The sequence below is a fragment of the Meriones unguiculatus genome, chromosome 6 (genome assembly GCF_030254825.1).
Source record: "Meriones unguiculatus strain TT.TT164.6M chromosome 6, Bangor_MerUng_6.1, whole genome shotgun sequence".
In the NCBI taxonomy this organism is placed as follows: Eukaryota; Metazoa; Chordata; class Mammalia; order Rodentia; family Muridae; genus Meriones; species Meriones unguiculatus.
In genome coordinates, this window is record NC_083354.1 from 113,525,551 (window position 1) to 113,545,745 (window position 20,195).

General features: G+C 43.0%; 1 protein-coding gene across 3 annotated transcripts in view; it reads right to left on the reverse strand.

Annotated features, from left to right (window-relative positions):
* The window catches only part of Sgk3 (serum/glucocorticoid regulated kinase family member 3), a 93,209-nt gene extending 75,903 nt beyond the window's left edge, over positions 1 to 17,306 (reverse strand). Inside the window, exon 1 of one of the 3 annotated variants that reach the window (XM_060385891.1) lies at positions 17,129 to 17,304. The gene's annotated coding sequence lies outside the window, so the exon portion shown is untranslated. Of the gene's footprint in view, positions 1 to 17,128 lie in introns of all 3 variants that reach the window. The other 2 variants (XM_021644433.2, XM_060385892.1) reach the window with 2 other exon arrangements.
* Between the last annotated feature and the right edge of the window lie 2,889 nt (positions 17,307 to 20,195).

Sequence of the window (20,195 nt, forward strand, 5' to 3'; positions counted from 1 at the left end):
ATATCTCATTTGCAGACTGTAGTCCAACCTATCATGGTTGAATCAATGGTTGTATTAAACATTTACTGACTTTACATACTTGCCATTAATCCCTAAATAATGTAATGTCAAATAACTATTTCACATGTGAATGCATTAAATATTATAAACAGTCTAGAGATGATTTAAAGTATGTGCGAGGGGCTGTGGACAGACCTCAGTTTGTGGAGCACTTGTCTAGCATACACAAGGCCCTTGGTTCAAACCCTGGCACTTCATAAAGCGAGGTGTGTGTGGTAGTACATGCGTGTAATCCAAGCACTTGGAAGGTAAAGATAAGATAACCAGAAACTGAAGGTGATTCTTGACAAGACAGGGAGTTTAGGCTAGTCTGCAACGCTTGAGACCTGGTCAGTAATACGTAAGTAAATAAAGCACATAGAAGGATATATGTACATACCATGCCAGTTTATGTCTAAGACTTGAGTTCTTCACTTTTTGTAGCCATAAGAAATCTTGAGACCGGGACTGGACCAGTCACCACCAGTCACTCCAGCTACCAAGATCCAAAACTCTCTTCACATGCAGACACACATACACATAAAACAAAAAATAATAAATCATAAAAACAATAAAACAAGCCTTGGAACCAATCTCCTTGAACAACAGTATATGCCATCTTTTCATTGAGATTTGGAAAGCTGGCCTTTTAAGAGAGCTGCAGGCTGGTAGGTTCTTCTTCGCCTGCGCACGCTTGTGAAATAAGTGCTAATGACTCAGCCACCACTCCTTACTTCATGTTTTGCAACTTGTTTTCCATTTTCCCCATCCTTTTAAGACTACATGTGATCTGTATAATCTCAACTCCACAATCCCAGTACTTCCCAAGCATAGGCAGGAGAATCAGGAGTTCAAAGTCATATTCAGCTACATACTGTGTTTGAGGTCAGCCTGTGCTACATGCCATCCTGCTTCAAAATGAGAGAGAGAAAGAGCGAGTGAGAGAGCAAGTAGAGGGGCTAGGATGAGAGTGCAGCAGTAGAGCACTGGACTAACCTGAATAAGACTCTACATGCAATTGCATGACAACTGCAGAAACAACTAGAAAATTCAAAAAGCCTGAGCTGCTTAAACAGCACACATAGAACTTGGATGGCTTGCCTTCTGGTGTGCCCAGAAAATCTCTGATGTGCTAAGTGCATTCTTGTTCTTTCTTTCAGACAAGATCTTTCCTTGCAGCTTACACTCACCAAGCTCAGTGTGCCCTCCAAGCTGGCAATTCTCCTGCCTCAGCCTCCCAAGGGCTAGGATTACATGCATGTGCTACCACACCCGTTTCTTTCCATAGAAAAATAAAAAGGTTCTAACGACGTCAACAATTTTTAAATGAGACATACTACCTATGTACGATTCCATCTACTGTTATTTGAAGACATCCATTGAAAAGTAAAGACCATCAGACATGGTGATCAATTCTGTCATAATGCATCTTTCAAAATGGTAAACATTCTAAAATGTATGTCATCACTGGCCGACCACCTTACCCCAAACAAATACAACCAAAGCAGCAGTTTCTGTCAGCTTTGGATGATCTGAACCACACTTTTAAACTCCCACTGACTCTGATTTCTGCAACCAGATCCACCAGTACATTTTAGAGCTTTTGCAAATTTAGAAGTAACTGCTGCCCTCAATTCATTTCTGGTGAATGGCTGCGTGGAACTCTGGATTTAAGTACAACTACATTACTGTTCTCTGGTTCGTGTAGAATAATTCTTGGATTCATGGCCATGCCAAACTAAATGACACTGCAAAGAAACCCTTTGTTTTCAAATAAACCAGAGCTTGGCTTTAGATAATGCTATCAAGAATCTTATTCATGTAGCTGGAACTAGTTGGAACTGCGAATGCTGAAAACAACAACAGAAACTTCCATCTTTATTGAAAGAATAATCTTTCAAGTTTTTTATATGAATTAAATATAACCATAGAATTTGAGGGGTGGAAAAACTAGGTTATTTACAGCCAAAGAAAATAAATTCTCACTTGCTATGAGGCAGGCTGTCTAAATCATCTAGGTGAGGCTGTTACAAAGTATGCAACGGTAGGCAGGTTTGTGTCCAGCACCATTTAGGAACCATCAAGTTCTTCCTCAGCGTGCCAAGCATTTTCACAGCATCACTTCTTTCACAGGTCAGGATGAGTTATAATCATATTCGCTCCTTTTAGACATTCAGCGCTGCCAAGTGTACTGCACATGATCTAAGTGGAACGATGTAATTCAGTTACTGTAGTAACCACGCCACGGAAGAGGATGTGTCAACAACCAGCTTCTCCCTCAGACATTGCCTTCCAGAGATGGAAACAGATTTAGATTGCTTGGGAATGCATTTTTGAGTAACAGCCTCTTTGCCAAGACCCATAAAGATGTCTACAGCCACCTCCTCCTTCATCTTCTCTACATTTTCTCACAATTGCAATCTCTTATATAGATGCTGTTTGTTACCTATACTTTCTCCTAAATTATTGTCTCATTCATTGTAACTGTATGTTTCCAGCTATAGAATTTCTTCTCTATTTTGCGATTCCACATCCTTCAACGGGCCAAATGACCTTTGAAATGATCACTTATATGATAAAATGTAGTAGCTGAAAGATCATGTGACACACATGTACAGCTTTAAAAAATAACATCAAAATGTGAATATTTTTATAATGTCAAAACACTATTTTAAATAAAGAACACACTGTGTCATACAAGGAAAAGTCAAATTATATATATATATATAATATTTAATTAAATTGTTTTTCTTTTCCTTTTTAAAATTTTTTTTTTCAAGACAGTCTTTCTGTGTAGCCTTGGTCGTCTTGGAACTCACTCTGTAGTCCAGGATGGCCTCAAACTCACAGAGATCCACCTGCCTCTGCCTCCCAAGTGCTGGAACTAAAGGCGTGTGCCACCACCACCTGGCAAAAAAATATATTTTTACAAGTACATTATCCATAACTTTGAAATGTCCAGGCAGTTTTGGCCAAGAAAAGGAATTTACTATACTCAATGTTGATTAGTTGTGTCGCTGCTAACAGCCATATCTTACACAGCTTTTCTACCATTAAAGAGTCAAAAATATCCATTTCAGAGGATTCTCATAGATGCAAATCAAACTAGGTCACAATGAAACACAAATACGAAAATTTTAACAATTAACTAATGTTGATTAGGATGAAGATCCTATTTTTTGAAAATGTCATCTCAACTAAAAATTAGCAAATGTGTTTTTCAATACTTCACATTGTTAAGTTGATCAAAATGAGAATGTTAATTTATTTGAGGTGGGTATCAACAGGGTTTGAAAACATTTCCAGTGTATTTTACTAGCAAATCTCACGGTATAGACATAAAATAACCACAGACTTGATGAACAGCACCAAACTGAACTTAGAGTCAAATTATAATATTTAAAAGTAAAATTTATTTGTTTATTTGTTGTTTCAAAACAGAGTTTCGCTGTGTACCCTGGCTATCCTGGAACTGGCTTTGTAGACCAGGCTGGCCTTGAACTCAGAGATCCGCCTCTGCCTCTAAGTGCTTGGACTAAAGGCTGTGCCACTGTCTGGCTAAAAGTAACATTTTAAAAAGTATCTCACTGAAGCATTGCTAAGTTTGCATTTGAGCCTTTTAACTTCATAATGAATTTTCATGGTCAGATCAATATGAACTATTAAAATAGTACCTTACAAGTAGGAAGGGGAGCAACTGGCAGAGGATCAACAAGGAAAGACTTGAATGACATCCTTATCCAACTAGACAGAGGAGACACTGTAAACATCCACCTGTCAGCAGCAGAATCCAAGCACACAGACATTCTCCAGAGCAGTCCAGATGTTAGGACATAAGAAGGTTTCTAAAATTAAAAATCCAGAATCCATACAAGGTGTGCTCTCAGAAAGCAGTGTTATTAAATCAGAAAGTAATACCAAAAGGGGAAAAAGGTACATTTACAAGACACACAACCAATGATTTATAGAAGAAATCATAAAGACAACTGGAAAATATTTTAAATCACCATGCAACAAATCCCAGTGATGAGTTAATATCATATTCAGGGTAAAATATGTAGCCATAAATTCCATATTAAAAAAGAGATTTTGAATCAGTAGCCCAACCTCCCACCTTCAGGAGGGCGATGGAGACTGGCTCAGCAGTTGAGGACACTTCCTGCATTTGTGGCCTCCCTGGGTTCAGTTCCTAGGGCGGCTCATCTGTACCTCCAGTTCCAGGGGAACCTGATGTCCTCTTTGACCTCTCCGTGTGCCAGGCTCACTCCTGATATGCATAGACGCATGAAGGCAAACACTCAAACACACAGAATAAAAAAAAAAAATAGTAAAAGAAGAAACTAGAAAAGAGCCAGTAGTATCAGTCATCTGCAGTCCCAGGTACTCAGGAGACTAAGGCTAGAGGATCATTTGAGCTCAGGAGTTCAAGACTAGTCTGAGACCTCCATCTCACGAAAAAGAGAAAGGAACTGAAGATGCAAGAGTAAATTAAACCAAAAGTAAATAAATGGAAGGAAGGAAGGAAGGAAGGAAGGAAGGAAGGAAGGAAGGAAGGAGATATAAGAACATAAATCAGAGGGAACCACAGGGGGGATACAAAGTGAATAAAGTGTAATTAATAAAGAATTTTAAAAAATAGAAGAATACAAAAAAAAAGAACATAAATCAGTGAAAGAAAGGTAAAAACATCACAAACAATGAAGTAAAGAGTTGGTCCTGGGGGGGTCATCGGTGCCCTACACTGAGCAGAAAGAAGAGTCGTCACTGAAACCAGGCTTGGAAAAGGGGACCTTACTACCAGGCTCACAGAAGTAACTGCAGCTTTAAAAGGACTCCACAAGCAACTGCATACCAACTAGGGAGGCAACTCAGAAGAAATGCGTAAGCCAACAGAACAAACGAGCAAAACTAACCCAGGAAGAAACAGAAAAGACAGAGCAAGGAGAGAGACTGAAGTGGGAATCAGAAAAGTGTACACAGAAGTCCAGGGATAAAGTCACCCGTGTTTTTTAAGGATGAACAATTAGGTGAGACCCAAATCTGGATAAGAATCTTTCTTTCACCAAAAAACAAACAAACAAACAAAAAACTTGTATCTGGCTGAACCAGAACATGAGAATTTGATATTACAGCGTTGAGTTATTAGGGCCCTGAAAATTAAAAAACAAAACAAAACAAAACAAAACAAAACATAATGCCACTTCACACCCAATAAAACAGGAGGTTGTGTAACAAGTGTTTGAGTATATGTGACGAACTCCAAAAGAAGTGGCCTGCAAGATAGCTCAGCGGGAAAACTGTTTGCCATACAAGCCTGCCATCCTGAGTTCCATCCCTGGAATGCTCATAAAAGGGAGAGAGAAATGACAACACAAAGTTGTCCTCCAACCTTCACATGCACACTGTGCATCCTGTGACACACACCACACACACACACACACACACACACACACACAGGCATGCCATGCGCACACATACACACAATGATAACAAGTGAAATAAAAAAAAAAGAATTCTGAGACATTATGCACTAACAAGAAAACTATAAGGCCAAGCAGATACTCTAGAAAACAGTTTGTTAATTCTTCAAAAAAGTTAAACAAGAATTACATATGGTCCAGCAATTCTGCTCTTAGGTATATGTCTGTGGAAAGTGAAAACATATGGTCACACAGGATTTATTCATAAATATTCACAGCAACATTATTCCTGAGAGTCAAAAAATGGCAGCCACCCAAATGTTCCTTAGCAGATGACAGAATAAGCCAAACATGGTGAGTGTACCTACACAACAGAATATTTTTTAGCAATAAAAATTAAGTACCACATGCTTCAACATGGATGAACCTTGAACACACTGTGCTAAGTGAAGAAAGCCAGTAACAGAACACTGCAAATTGTATGATTTAACTTTTTGTGAAATGCCCAGAACAGTCGAATCTGTGGCTGTGGAGAGGGGGTTAAGAGCAATGAATGTGAGAACCAGGTAGAGGTGGTGACTACCAAGCTTGGTGAATAAGACACTGGCTGTGGGCTTTTTTTGCTGTTTTGTTTTTGGTTGTTTGAGAAGAGGTCTCAGGTGGCACAAGGTCTAACTTGCTATGTGAACAACTGATTCTCCTGCCTCAGCTCCCCAGGTGTTGTGATTACAGACAGGCACCAGCACACTTGGCTCTCCGAATTGTGGCTTGAGAGAATAAAACTTAATGGCTTGTGAACGTTATCTAAACGAAACCATTTTCACAGCGAGGGTAGAGTACAACCATCCTTTCCACTTAGTGTAACATCTTTTCAAGCTTTTGCGAGTATTAGCATTTTCTCCACGTCTTTCCCCTCATCTCTCCCAGTTGATGTGTGCCGTCATAACAGAATATCTGAAATCGAGCCTATTTTAAAGAACAGAAATTGAACACACTCTGGAGGCTAGAGTCCACGATCAAGGTGCCGGTTTCTGGTGTGGTAAGGGCCTTCTTGCTGTGCTACCATACAGCAGAGAGTGACAGGATGAGAAGGGTCCAACCCTTATCCACACAGGGCAGAAGAGCACCAATCTACTCCCATAAACCATTTTAAAAGAGCAAATCTGGACGGACAGGGTCAATCCAAGCTCTTTAAAAGATCCCACTTTCCAACACCATTGCCTTAAGGACTGACTTTTCTATACACAACTTTGGGAGACAGTTAGACCACAGCACCCTCTTTGCCCAGAAATGCAATCTTATTAGAATATAGATCAATGTACAAGAGACTTTCAACCTAAAATGTTTACCTTTTTTTTTTTCTTAGAGTCTCAGTATCTGCCAAACTAATGGCCTCCCTAACCAAAGAAGACAAAGTGAAGATTAATATAAGTGATGCAGGTACCTGAGCAGTTTCATAATACAACTGTGTTCATTGTTGTTTTCAAGTTTAATGAGCACTGGTTATTAGTGGAGTCTGAAAGGTTGGCAAATAACATTCAAACCAGGTTGGTTCAAGGTTTCAAACAAAGAGCTTTTAAACACTGAATTCTGAGTCCTTTTCTATTAGCCAGAAATTATAATATAGCTAATGCATCTTCAGTCAGAGGTTCCTTAAACCTGGCACCAGTTTCTAAACTAAAACATTAAAACTATTTCAGAATAATGAAGTGAAAATGCAGAGCCCATTTTCACACCCACTCAACTGCCTCATCAGCAGATGGTTATCTGGGCTATCTGTAGGTTGATTCTGCCTGTGCCTGCTGAGAGAGTCAGTTTCTACCCCCTGGTCAACAGACACAAGGGAACTAAGGAATAAAGCTGGAGAGATCCGCAGGGATGGGCTCTGACCCCACGGTGATAGCAGCACCTCTGAGGCCTTTCTGTGCTCACTGTGTCACACCATTTATTAATGAAAGTAGCCAACCCATCCAATAACCCATAGTTACGGCAACTTTACATTTTTTAAATGTGTCTTTTAAAAACCTGTATGGGTGTGGTGCCTGAATGTATGTCTGTGCAGCATTTGCATGCCTGGTGCCCAGTAGAGGTGAAAGGAAGGTGTTGGGAGTCCCTGGAACTGTAGTTACAGGCAGTTGTGAGCTGCCATGTAGGGGATGAGAGTCAGAGCCAAGTCCTCTGAAGAGATCAGCCAGTGCTCTGAGCAATGAGCCATCAGTCCAGCTCTCATAAGGCTTTTAAATAAAATCATCTTGCTCTGGCCCCGGCAAGCACTAATTCCCTTCTCTTTACTTTCTGAAAGGTGAAATACAGAGACCATAAGTAATAAAATTGCAAAGATCCTCAGGATAGGAAATAGTTGGCCTTGAGTATACCATTCAAAAAGGAAGAACAATTATGTAAACAATAAACAACTTCATTCTCCAAATTTACAGCAAACTTACATAATTTTAAGTAGGAAAAAACTGTATACACAACGATAACATCAGATATCATGGGGAAAGGTAAGGTGTTTTTTTCACTTAATTATGCTGGTGTATTCAATGGCCATATCAGGAAACAAGTAAGTACACAGTCAGCAGAATAATGTAGATTCCAATCAAATGCTTCTCTTAATGCTCTAACGGTGACTCAGCATTTGGCCTGATTTGCAGTATGACAAGGGAAGGCTTCACAGCGACCTGTAGCTAGAGCACGTGACAGCATGAAAGGGGACGGAGGCCATGGTGAAGTGTCGCCAGCTTGCGGGACTAGTCTCAAGTCTGTGGGGCCTGTGGGATGTGGGGCCTGGCTGATGAAATAGCTCACAAGGGGTGCGCCTTTGGAGGTTATAGCCTCCTCCGGCTGCAGCTGCCCTCTCTGCTGTCTGGCCTGCCTGCCGGCATCTACGGCAGTCTAACCCACGCTCCTAGCACACATCCTCTGCTAGGACGGTCCGGAATCTCTGACACCAGGAACCACACAAATGTTTCCTCTTTGACAGTGTCTGTGCATTATATGGGTCACAGCAAACCTGAAGGAACTAGTAACACATGGCAAGGTTCTGGCAAAATACTACTAGTCTTTTGAAACAAGATTACGCATGTGTTTGAGTCCAAGACAGCCGAGGCGACACAGAGAAACCCTGTCTTGGAAGAAAGCAAGCAAACAAGCAAACAAGCAAACAACAACAACAACAAAAAACCAATAGTGACTTCATTAAGATCCATATGAAATAAGATGAAAGGATGGACAGACAGATAGACAGACAGACATAGTAAGATTCTGACTCCAAAAACCACCCCCAAAAAACTGATGAGATGGCTCAGTGGTTAAGAGCATTTTATTCATGCAGAGGACTGGAGTTTGGTTCCCACTGCTGAGGTCATGTGGGTCACAACCACCTGTTATTTCAGTTCCAGGAGATCTAACACCCTCTTCTTCCCTTTGTAAGTCACATGAATACAGACACACCTTACATACCTTTGAACATAATTAAGACTAGTATATTTATTTAAAAACCTACCCACAGGCGGGTGTGGTGGCCCACGCCTTTAATCCCAGCACTCAGGAGGCAGAGGCTCCACTGTGAGTTCAAGGCCAGCCTGGTCTACGAAAGCCAAGGCTACACAGAGAAACCCTGTCTTAAGAAAACAGTAAAAAATTAATCTTACTTCTGAATGTTTTCTAACAATGTCACAGTCCAAATAAATATAACAGTAGTTCATGTTTCAATTTTAGTTGTTGAGAGGCTGATTAAAAACATTTTAAAATTTACTGATGCTTTGCTCTTGCGCAGTTTAAGTAAGTTCACCTTGAGAAGAAGTACCTCAGACTTCTGGTGCAAGCACCTTTCCAGGCAACCTGGAGACGGTCTCGTCCCTACCTGCACAGGTGTGGAAATCTGAAGAAACTGGACACACCACTTCTCAGAGCTCTGTAACCTTTGGTCTGGGACAGCCTTAATCTTCAACTTACTTGAAAACCACCACCACCAAAAAGTTGTTTTTAAGCCAGATAATACTTGAACTTTGGATGTATTGTTTAAAGGGAACTGTGTCATATTGTGGGTTATCTTTCCAGACCAAACACTCTACTTGACCCCTTTATATGCTTGACATCTTTTATAGGGAAAAAAAAAAAAAACCCTAGCAAACCAATGTTGTTGCAATAATGTAAATGAAAACATTACAAATAGCTTAAATTTTTTTAGTTCATATCAATGCTTACAGGAAAACAGCATTATTTGGTGATGGAAAGGTTGGTGAAAACTTCTGTGGATATTTTAAGGAATTACTGGGTATTCCATATGGCTTCGGGGGTCGAAACCAGTCATTCTTCATAATAGCTACCTTTCCTTACAAACCAAAAGCTCTCCTTCTTGTTATTAAAGGCCTCCTCTTAAATGTACCACTGTAATCAGTCTCTTTTTTTGCTCAAGATCAAAGTGAAGACCCAATGGAGAAAAGAATGGGGAAATTGATGCAAAAGCTGGAAAGAAGAGAAGGGAATGAGAAAGAGAGAAACAGAAAGGCAGAGAGACAGCTCGGCAAGGAGGAAGACACATGGAGCTGGAGGGGGTAGGTGAGGATCACTTCTGTGCACAAACTGGTGAAGAGAAGAGGAAGTGAAGAGACTTCAACACAGATGCTGTCTGGAAAGGCTGGGGGTGTCATATGCAAAGAGGAAGAATGTGTGCATGAACTTTTCCTAGGTGCTAGGTGTAGCCACCCCCAAGGCAGCAGACATTAAAATAGGATAAGAATGCCAGGGCAACATATTTCCACCATGGATGGCAATGCTGTGAGACCAATCTCCTCCAATAATGTGCTTATGTTTAGGAGAACATTTCAAGTCCAACCCCTTTCCTTCTAACAACTTCAGAGCAGCCAGTTTTTCTTTGGTTCAGATCCACCATTTCTGCCTCTCCTAAATAACTCTTTTTTTGTTTGTTTGGTTGGTTGGTTTTTTGTTTGTTTTCAAGGTGTTTCTCTGTAAACCAGGCTGGTCTTGAACTTACAAAGATGTGCCAGCCTCTGCCTCCCTGAATGCTGGGATCACAGGCATGCACCACTAAGCTGGCTCATCATTGCTTCTCTTAATTACCCTGAGTTTTAGATGCGCTGACAGCACACACCCATGACCCATAAGAGGACACGTGTTTTATGTTGCTTTGGGTGGATTTGTCAATCCGTCTACACACTCTCACTCATTTTCTTTTTATTAGCAGTATTTTATTAACATTTCCAAAAATGTCAGCGAGGTTTGGGGCATGGCAGCTGGCCAGGAAACACAAGCAAATAACTGATTCAAAGGCACATGGAATCTCTGACATTCATTGGCTGCATAAGTATGACTCTCTATCCAGTAAGGCAAGCCTGTTTAAATGTTTCTCAAATGGCACTGAGCGCCTGGAATGGTGGCTCATACCTATAATCTCAGCACTTGAGAGGTTGAGATGGAAGATTAGCCTGAGTTCAAGCCTAGTCTTATTTTTTTATAGTGGTTTTCAGAACAGCCTGGGCTGCAAAGTTAGACTCTCAAACAAAACAAAACCAGCTCATAATATATAGATAGATAGATAGATAGATAGATAGATAGATAGATAGATAGATAGATAGATAGATATAGATATATATGTGTATGTACATGCCCATAAAAATAGAAGCCTAAAATAATTTTTAAGGGACTTTATATCCTACTACAGAGATACTTGCTCAGCCATGTTCATTTCTGTTCTATTCACAACAGCTAGAAAATGGAAGCAGCTTAGATGTCCTTCACCAATGAGAGGATAGTTGAAAATGTAGTACATTTGCAGAATGGAATTCTATTCAGCTACAGAAGGAAGGAAGGGAGGGAGAAAGGGAGGGAGGGGAAGGAAGGAAGGAATATTATACATAGCCATAGCGAAGCAACTCTGGTTAGTAGGACACAGGTGCTCTGAAAGGGGAAAAGACCTAGCTGGGGATGGGGGAAGAAGGGAAATACTGAGGGAGACATAAATAACACTAAGGATATTTGAAAAGCCACACGGAAAGATATTATTTTATAAGCTTACTTTAAAATGCCTATATGTGTTTATTAAAGTATACACACACAGTTTAAATGGAGGGACACAACACCAGGTGACAATTTCCCTTCCCGCAAAAGCTATATACTATCTAACAAAAACTCTAGTGTCAACACTGGAGACATGGCTTAGTGCCTGAGACCACGTGTACTGCTCTTGCAAAGGACCTGACTTCAGTTGCAACACTCACACTAGATGGAAGGCTCACAACTGTTTGTAACTCCAGCGCCAGGGAAATCTGATGTTTCCAGCCTCCAAAGGCACCAGGACTCATGTGCACACACCACATACACACATACATAATTAAAAAACAAACAAACAAACAAATAAACAAAAAACCCAACTCCAGTGCAGGCAAAGGAAACCTACCCTCAAACTGGTGGTCATAGGGTCCAAGAGATCCCCTAAAACAAAGCAGGCTGTTGCCATTATCACTGGTTGCTTCACAGAACTGAAAGGTAAGTATCAGCTGCTGAAGACACGACAATCTTAGGCACAGGAGTTGGAGGAAGCATGCCGGAATGGACTCGGAAGCCTTTTCCCTGAGAAGGCTCTACAGAATTAGGTGGTGCTATGCAAGCTGGTGACAGAGAAAAAGCAATCCTACCCAGCTGTGAAGAATGCAAACTATGACAATGACCTACCCAGCAAGACACCCCGAGTGGTGCAGCAGTGGTACTTGTATCTTGAGGTCTTGGAACCACGTGGAGACATGGGCCGGACCTAAGATATGACTAAAAGCAAGTATAATGGGTAAAATCTGAAACTATGTGGGCTTGGAGGTTTAGGATGGAGTAACTACTGCCCAGCATTGTTCTCTAGGTTAATTCAATAAATCCCAGTCTCTGTGTGGTGGGTGATTGGGTAGACAGCTGGTTTAGGACTAACCGCTGCTTAACTAAAAGATATATCAATAGTAAATATTAATACCAACAACAGAGGTCCCATTAGGCAACATAGTAACACCTTCCATCTCAAAAACGATTAAAAAATAAAAAAGCAAATAATGGCTGCAATACGCTTCCTTTTCCTTTTCAACTCAAACAAGCAAACTACTCCATTGATGACATTACACTGAACTGGAGGAGGACAACCCAGAGACTGGCTAACCCAATCCCAAAGGGGAGTCTCAAACCAATCTTTCTTTCTATCCCCAGAACCCCATTTTATTTTGTTCTGTTTTGTTTGTTTTTCAAGATGGGAGTTTCTCTGTGTAGCCTTGGCTGCCCTGGACTATGTATACCAGGCTGGCCTCGAACTCGCGGAGATCTCTTAGTGCTTGGATTAAAGGTCTGCACCACCAGCCCCATTTTTTTTATAGATGAGTATTATGAAATACATTTTACTTGGAGGGCAGAATGCTTGCTATCAGCTTGCTTGGCGAATGTACCAGAAAACTGGAAGGTTGGGGGTGGGGGATCGTGGAGAGAGTCCGTTGGGAGGACTTGCTAGCAAAAGAACCTGAGTTTGATAGCAATCCACATAAAAAGCACAGAATGGCAGCATGCATCTGTAATTTCAGCCCTAGGGACAGGTGGATTCCACGAGGTTCACTGGCTGGCTGACCCAGCCTAACCAGCAAGTTCACAGTGACAGACCCTGTCTCGAAAACAAGGTGGACATCTCCTGAGGAATAATGCCTGAGACCGACATCTAGCCTCGTGCACATGTACACACACCTGTACAGACATGTACTCACACACACGAACATATGCACAATGCATAGGTACATATGAAGCAGTTAACCTGAATCATGCTTATTACTACATGCTACGTAGGCGGTGTTATTTCCTTAAAATTACACTAGCAAGTCACAGAGCAAACCCACCGTGCAAAGAATGACAACTCAGTATGACAGGCATTCCCAAAAAGCGAACCTTCAAAAGGAACAAAATCCAAGCCAGTGCTCAACCCAGGATCCCCCTATGTGTCAAGACACTAAATCAGTTCTCTACTTTGAAAATCACTGCGAAGCCGTCACTTCCTGGCCCAAAGAACGAACTGCCTGTACGGACCCGTCGGCAGGGAGCTTACAGGGCCTCTTCTGTGGGGACTTGACATGCTGGTGGGTAGTTTTAGCATGCTGGTGAACCACGCTGGCGGGTAGGTCCAGCCCAGGTGTCAGTCTCCTTCGGGTCTTCCCTGTGTTTGTCCCCATGGTGGAAATCAGGCTCAACTACACAGGGACCTCCCACGAAGTTTGACTGACATCGCTTCTTTCACCCATACATGGCCTACCTTACAGAAGACGAGTCCCTCGGCCTGTGATGACTGCGTTCATACGATGGCCTCTTAACCCCCCTCATAATCTCACTCAAGGGAACCAGCGCTGAGCTTATTTTGTTTGGTTTTGGGACAGGGCCTAGCTACGTGCTCCAGGATGCCTTCAAAACTGGGCATTCAGATGCCTCGGTCTCCTAGGTGCTGGTTTTTACAGGGGTGGGACACCGTGCCTGGCTTTTATTACTGTTCTTTGTTTGACTGATGGCAATGGAGCTCATACTCCATTTCCAGGATGCCAGGCAACACTCTACTAACTGAGCTATATACAGTTTGATTTTAAATAGAATTGTGGGTACACAGAGATAAACTTGGGCACATTTACAAGAACCTTGGGACACAGGGATAAATGTGAGGGACGGCAGGAAGGCAAGGCCTGCTGCACACTGCCCTAATTCTCTCCAAAGCCCTTAGCCTTGGCCTCACACAGCCTGACACTCTGGGTAGACCCTCAACATAATGACTGCACATCTTCTTGGCAACGGCAATTAACTCAAAGCTGGTGTTAAGTTAAAAGTATGCTGAGGTCAACTACAGCTGGGGAATCTCAGCACCTCTGAGGTTCATCACTCTTCTCCAGAAGGCTGGGGGAGGGTGACTCAAGATCAAAGCCTCCCTTAACAGGAACGGAGCAGGTAAAGAAGAGTAGAGAAACTCCTTCACTTAAAAGAGTGGGGGAGCGGGTCTCTGTCGGGAATAACACGTTACATAATTTGACTTTCATGAATCAGCAGTTTAGACCGTAATTTACATGAAGTTTTAAAAGAGAGAACACAGAAGATTGAAAAGGGTAATGGTGGTTTTTTACAAGGCAGGTTTGAAAAGCGTTTTATTCCACCCCCACACAGAGGGCTGACAGGCAACTGACTCAGATAGGCTTCATTAAGATTTTCTTTCTACCTAATGTCCCCAGTGGGAAAGGCCAATGGCCCCTCTCAAGTCATCTACCAAGGGCCATACTTTCCTCTGTAACGGAAGGTAATCCATCTGGGGAAGGCATACTTTATAGGCCGCAAAGGGCCATGCTCATAGGATAAAAATAAATGAACATTTTTTTTTAATTTCTATTTTAGATTATTTTAGAATTTTTTGTTTTTAGAATACAAAAAAAAAAAGATTTGCTTTTTTAGAAGACACTTTAAACTCTCAAACAGTTAGCTCCAAAAAAATACACATCAGCCTGTCAGACCTTTTAACAGGAAAACGAGAAATACCTTTGGTTGTACTTGAACTCCTTCATGAATCCAAGGGGCTTAGAGACAGATTAAGAGAGCTATCAGCACAAGCACTAAAACCATTTGTATGACCTAAACCTCAAACGAGAAGGAGAAAGAAGGAAGGAAAGCAACCGCTAAGCTAACCTCTTCTCCAAAAACTAGAGATGACAAATCCTGAGTCCAGAGGGTATCTTTGTCCTTTTTATTGGTAAGACACTGTATTGGATACTGTTTGAAATATGAGAGCCATTGGATTAGGCCTCTCTTCAGCACAAATCAATTACAATGGCATTCCGGGAGGCGTGTTTTGAAAGAGCAAGCTATCTGAAGTCACTCATTCCACAAATACTCATTACAGGCCTGCACGTGCCAGGCTCTGTCCCTTCCTACACCTACTCTGTTTGTGCTCGCCTCCCATTAGCTTTGCAAACAGAGCTTAGGCCAACCAACAACTTTCTGCTTTGGTCTTTCATACAAAAGGGAGGTTTTTAAGATGGCTACTGACCTCTCACCTCGACTCACCTCCCACCTCTCTCTAGGAAGACAAATGCAATTGTTAGGTATTTGGCTCAATTTAAGCCACCAACATCTGTGGTGCCTACCAGAAGTTACATTAGAGGAGACACGGTGTGTGATTAAAAAAATTGTTTTGATATTACATGTATAATCACCCACAGTGACAAAAATCGTGTCGATATTACTTATTTTCCATTCTAGGTCCTCACCGTCTAGGCACCAGGCCCAAAACTCATTTGAAAAGATCACTTTATTTGGAGGAAAAAATACACTTTACATAAGCTGCAACTTACAAAATGGATCCTTTACGGGGCACCTTCACCAACTCAGCTTTACCAACAACGAGCCGCAGGAAACTACCAACACCGCTGGTGTTAACGTGTACAAACAAAAACGCTCTGTTTCACAGTTCAAGTTTAATCTGATGCTCCCATCTAAGCCACGTCATATGAGTTGTAAAACAGATCTGAAACAAAGCTCCTTTTAGAAACAAAACTAAGCTCAGCCCGGTGGCAGTTCAGAAGGGGAACTTCTCATGTCTGAGTTGTCAGGCTTGGCCGGAGGACTGTGAGTGAGAGCAACCATCCTTCTAAAGCTATGCCTGGGATCTGCTAGCAACAGGTCCCATTTCTCCAAGCCCGCATCCCACAGGGAATGAAGGGCAATAACTTGTCTTAAGGGAGTGGTAGCCTAGGGGAGCAGAAGGCACACCCATTCCTAAAATATGTCTGAAACTTCCTCTAATCTTTCCAGTTCTTCCTTTGACATTCGGGGAACTCGGGCATGCCTGGCCCCTCCGCTAAGATTTAATATTTTGATTATATTAAGATTTAATATTTTAATATTTAAGATGGCAACCGCTAAGATTTAATATTTTGAGTTAAGAGTTTGAGGTACTATTTATGAAGCACTTAGGAAACAGCCCAGTTCATAGTAAGAGCTGTGTTTTGTAAATAAAGCAGGCACTTTCCGGGCCTGTTGGGCAAACACTCAGTCTAGAGAGGAGGGAAAGAATCCAAACACCTAACAGGCGGTCTGGGGGTGTTGTTTGGTTTTGTTTCACCCTGACAAAAGGTCCTGCCTCTCAAGCGCACCCCGCGTAGTCTCTGCCTGCAGAACCGCAGTTCAGCCAGCTGTTCGGCATTCTGTGCAAAATTAAGTCAGAGACTTTTGTTTCGAGGGCCGGTTCTCTCCTCTTTTCCATCGCTAAGAAGGACGAGCACCGCAAACCACAGAGCGCTTTCTTTTAGGTGCCACACGTCGGTGGCTTAAACCGTGAGAACGGACGGGAAGAACAGAGAAAAGGGTTCGAATCCCGAGAACTTCCAAGAAGAGGGGGCGACGCGTTCTGGTACCGCCGGCTCCCCGGCCGCCGCCGCCCACGCGGGGCCGCGCAGGTCACCCACACCCCACTTCAGGTGGGCTCCCCACTCCTCCCCGCCCGCCGCCCGGCCCGAGGTGGGAGGGTGTGGGGGGAACCCGCGCGCCGGGGCCGCACGCCGCGGGGGGACGAGGGGGACGGGACACAAAGACCGCGCGTGCGCCCGGCCCGCGCCGGGGCGAGCCCGACCGGAACCCCGCCAAGCCCCCCGCCCCGCACCTACCGGGCTGCGCGGCGTCCCGGCGGCCGGGCGCGGAGCCCAGCGCGCTGGCGGTTCCTCCTTTCCCGGCGGCGCGGCCGGGGCGCCGGTGTTTCCTCCCTGGCGCGTCACGGCGGCTCCTCCCGCGGGGGCGCGAGGCGGGCGGGCTCGGCCCCGGGGACCCGCGCGGGTGGCGGAGCCGCTCGGCGGCCCGTGCTCGTCACGCGGGGGGCAAAGTTCAGGAGGAGACGCCCGGCCCCCGCGCTCAGCTGACGGGATGCTCGAGGGCCGCGGCGGGGTTGACCTTGGCCTACTGCGGAGCCCGGGGCGGGGGGGGGGCGAGGATGGCTGGGGCGGGGGGTGCAGGCGTGCTGCAAGCTGGAGGCTGCAGGAGCCAGGGGAGCGTCCGAGCCACCTGGGGAGCCCCCGTGTTTCCGCCTAGCGTTGTTGTTCGGGCCGTTTTCTACACCTTCCCCATGTCGGCAGACTTTGGACCAGTGTCACAAATCGGCAGATCCTGTGTACGAGGGAACTTTGCCTTTCTCTGCATCGTTTTAGACCTATGGATTTATTTTTAAACTGTCCAACGGACTCCACTGCTAATGATTACCTTTGTAACTCCAGAAGCTGCTTTGTTGTTTTTTTTTTGTTTGTTTGTTTGTTTTGTTTTTGTTTTTTAAGCCTATTCTATGAATGGGGAGCTACGAATTACACGATTCAGTGCTGTGCAGTGGAGTTAAGGTTTTGAATCATAGAGCCCACACCATCCCTGTAATTTAGGTTTTGTCTGATACCGTGCCAAAGTGGACCCGAGCAACTGTTTAAAGATTTTCGTCTGCGTGGCGTGCTTCACATTTTTGCAGCACTAGTCTATACTATGAATCTGTGATTTCAGAAAATTTGCCACGAATCTATGAGCAAATAATTAGAGGAACTGAATTCTTGGGTGACTTCCGTAAATTCAAAGAGCAATTCCTTGTATTTCAAAATGATAGTCAAAGATTTAGCCTCATGAGTGAAGGTAAGAAAAATTACTGTGATGTGGCCTTTCTTAAAATGGATTGGGTGAAACCAGATTCTTTCACGCTATTGAAACATACTATTCTCACAGAACTTTCCAAACAGCGATTCTCAGTGGCAATTGGAAATGGACAAGAAAATACAGTACATAGAACACATTGCCAGTGCTCATTTGTATGTTCTACTATGGCCCGCTCACAAAGCAGCCCACCCACACAATAAAGCACGGACCTTCCCTGTGACCAAACCAACAAGTGACCAGTGCATCTGCTAATTAAAGCCATATTCATAATACTGAAAAAGTTTCTTGGACAAAAGGAAGTTTTGTGTCAATAAACACCAAGGGGAATGACATCATTCTCAATTAAAAGATAATACCTAACTATCACCACATTCTGACATTAGAAAAAAAAAAAGAAACACATGGAAACCATTATAGTATTTCCAGGATTAATTTGTCTTCCTGCTATAAAGAACTTGTACATACACACATACACATACACACACACACACACACACACACACACACACACACGAGAAAGAGAAAGCCCCAACATTTTAAGACAAGAAAAAGAATGAACTACATTTAATTGATTGAAAGGAAGTTAGGTATGGGCTCAAAAAACTTGGAGACATAAATTAGTACATTCACAAACTTATTAAGATTTTTTTTTCCTGTGTCTGGTGTGGGTGTGCATGCGCCTGTTCAGGCTGGAGCTCCGAAGCAGTTTTCTTCCCCAGTTATTCTCCATTTTATTTTCTGAGGCGTCTCTTCCTGTCCCTGGAGCTCACCCTTGGCAGCACTGGCTGGCTACCCTGTGAGCTCCAGGGATCCTCCTGTCTCTACCTCCGCAGCATAGGCGTTTGTCATCACAGCTGGCGTTCTTTGTATGTGGCATCTAAACTCAGGTTAGATGCCACAAACTCAGCAAGCTCTGTACTGACAGAGCCATCTTCCCTGCTCTTAAAATGGACGTTTTCGCTGGGGAGGGAATCACAATTAGGACGGGGTAGCTCTCCTAGACAAATGCTACACCACTGAGAGGCATCTCCAGGGTGTGACTCGAGTACTTTAATTAATCATCTTCTCTTATGGTGATGTGGGTCTCATTCCCATCGTGTGCTATGTTTAAGTTTAAACTTTAAAAGTTATTGAACATTTTGTTAAATATCTACATGATAGTTCTTTCATTTATGTAAAATAAAATTTTGCCTATTTTTAAAAATAAAAATTTAAAATGTGTGTGTGTCGCACTGTAGATGTTAATATTTTCTTTGGAAGTATGGTTCTGTTCATGTACACAAGGCAAATATTTTGCCTATCTGTTCTATCTGTAGAGATTATAAACAGAAACTTTGGAAATCAGACCTGGGTTTAATGCCTATCTTTTCCACTTTGGACTTTGGGCAAATCGTCTCACCTTTGGTTTCATTGGGAAGAGGAGAGAGATAGGGCTTTCTCATCCTCAAAACAGATATGATAGTGCATCATGACACTGCTATAGAGACAGGATGAACTTAATCAAACATCTAGAACCTACTATTGAGCGCTGCGGTTTCACAGAGTTCAGTTGGCCTGACGGGTCATAAGGGATGAGCCCGGATGTGTGAACAGTGTCATTATTGAGGGTGAGATACTTAGAGAATGGATTGGCTGTGAACGGGTGAGCCTCTTCTTACTCGTACCTTTTCTTCCCTCCCACTCTCTTCAATGAGATGAAACAGCATAAAGGCCTTCACCACGTGCCGACACCAAACTTTTAGGGGTGCCAGCTCCAGAACCGTGAGCCTGGTAGATGTCTGTTCAATACGAACACCCACTCTGGTTTTGGAGTCTTTTGTTTTGTTTAGAACAAGCTCTCAGTATGTAATCACCGCATAGACAAGGGTAGCCTCCAACTCAAAGATTCACCTGCCTCTGCTTCCAGAGTGCTGGCATTAAAGGCCTGTGCCACCACTGCCCAGCGTGGTATTCCTTTATACTGGCAGAAAAAGAAAGAATAAGATACATTCAGAATTTTAAAAAATTAAACTTACAATAATATGAATTAATTGCCCTATGTGTTTTTAA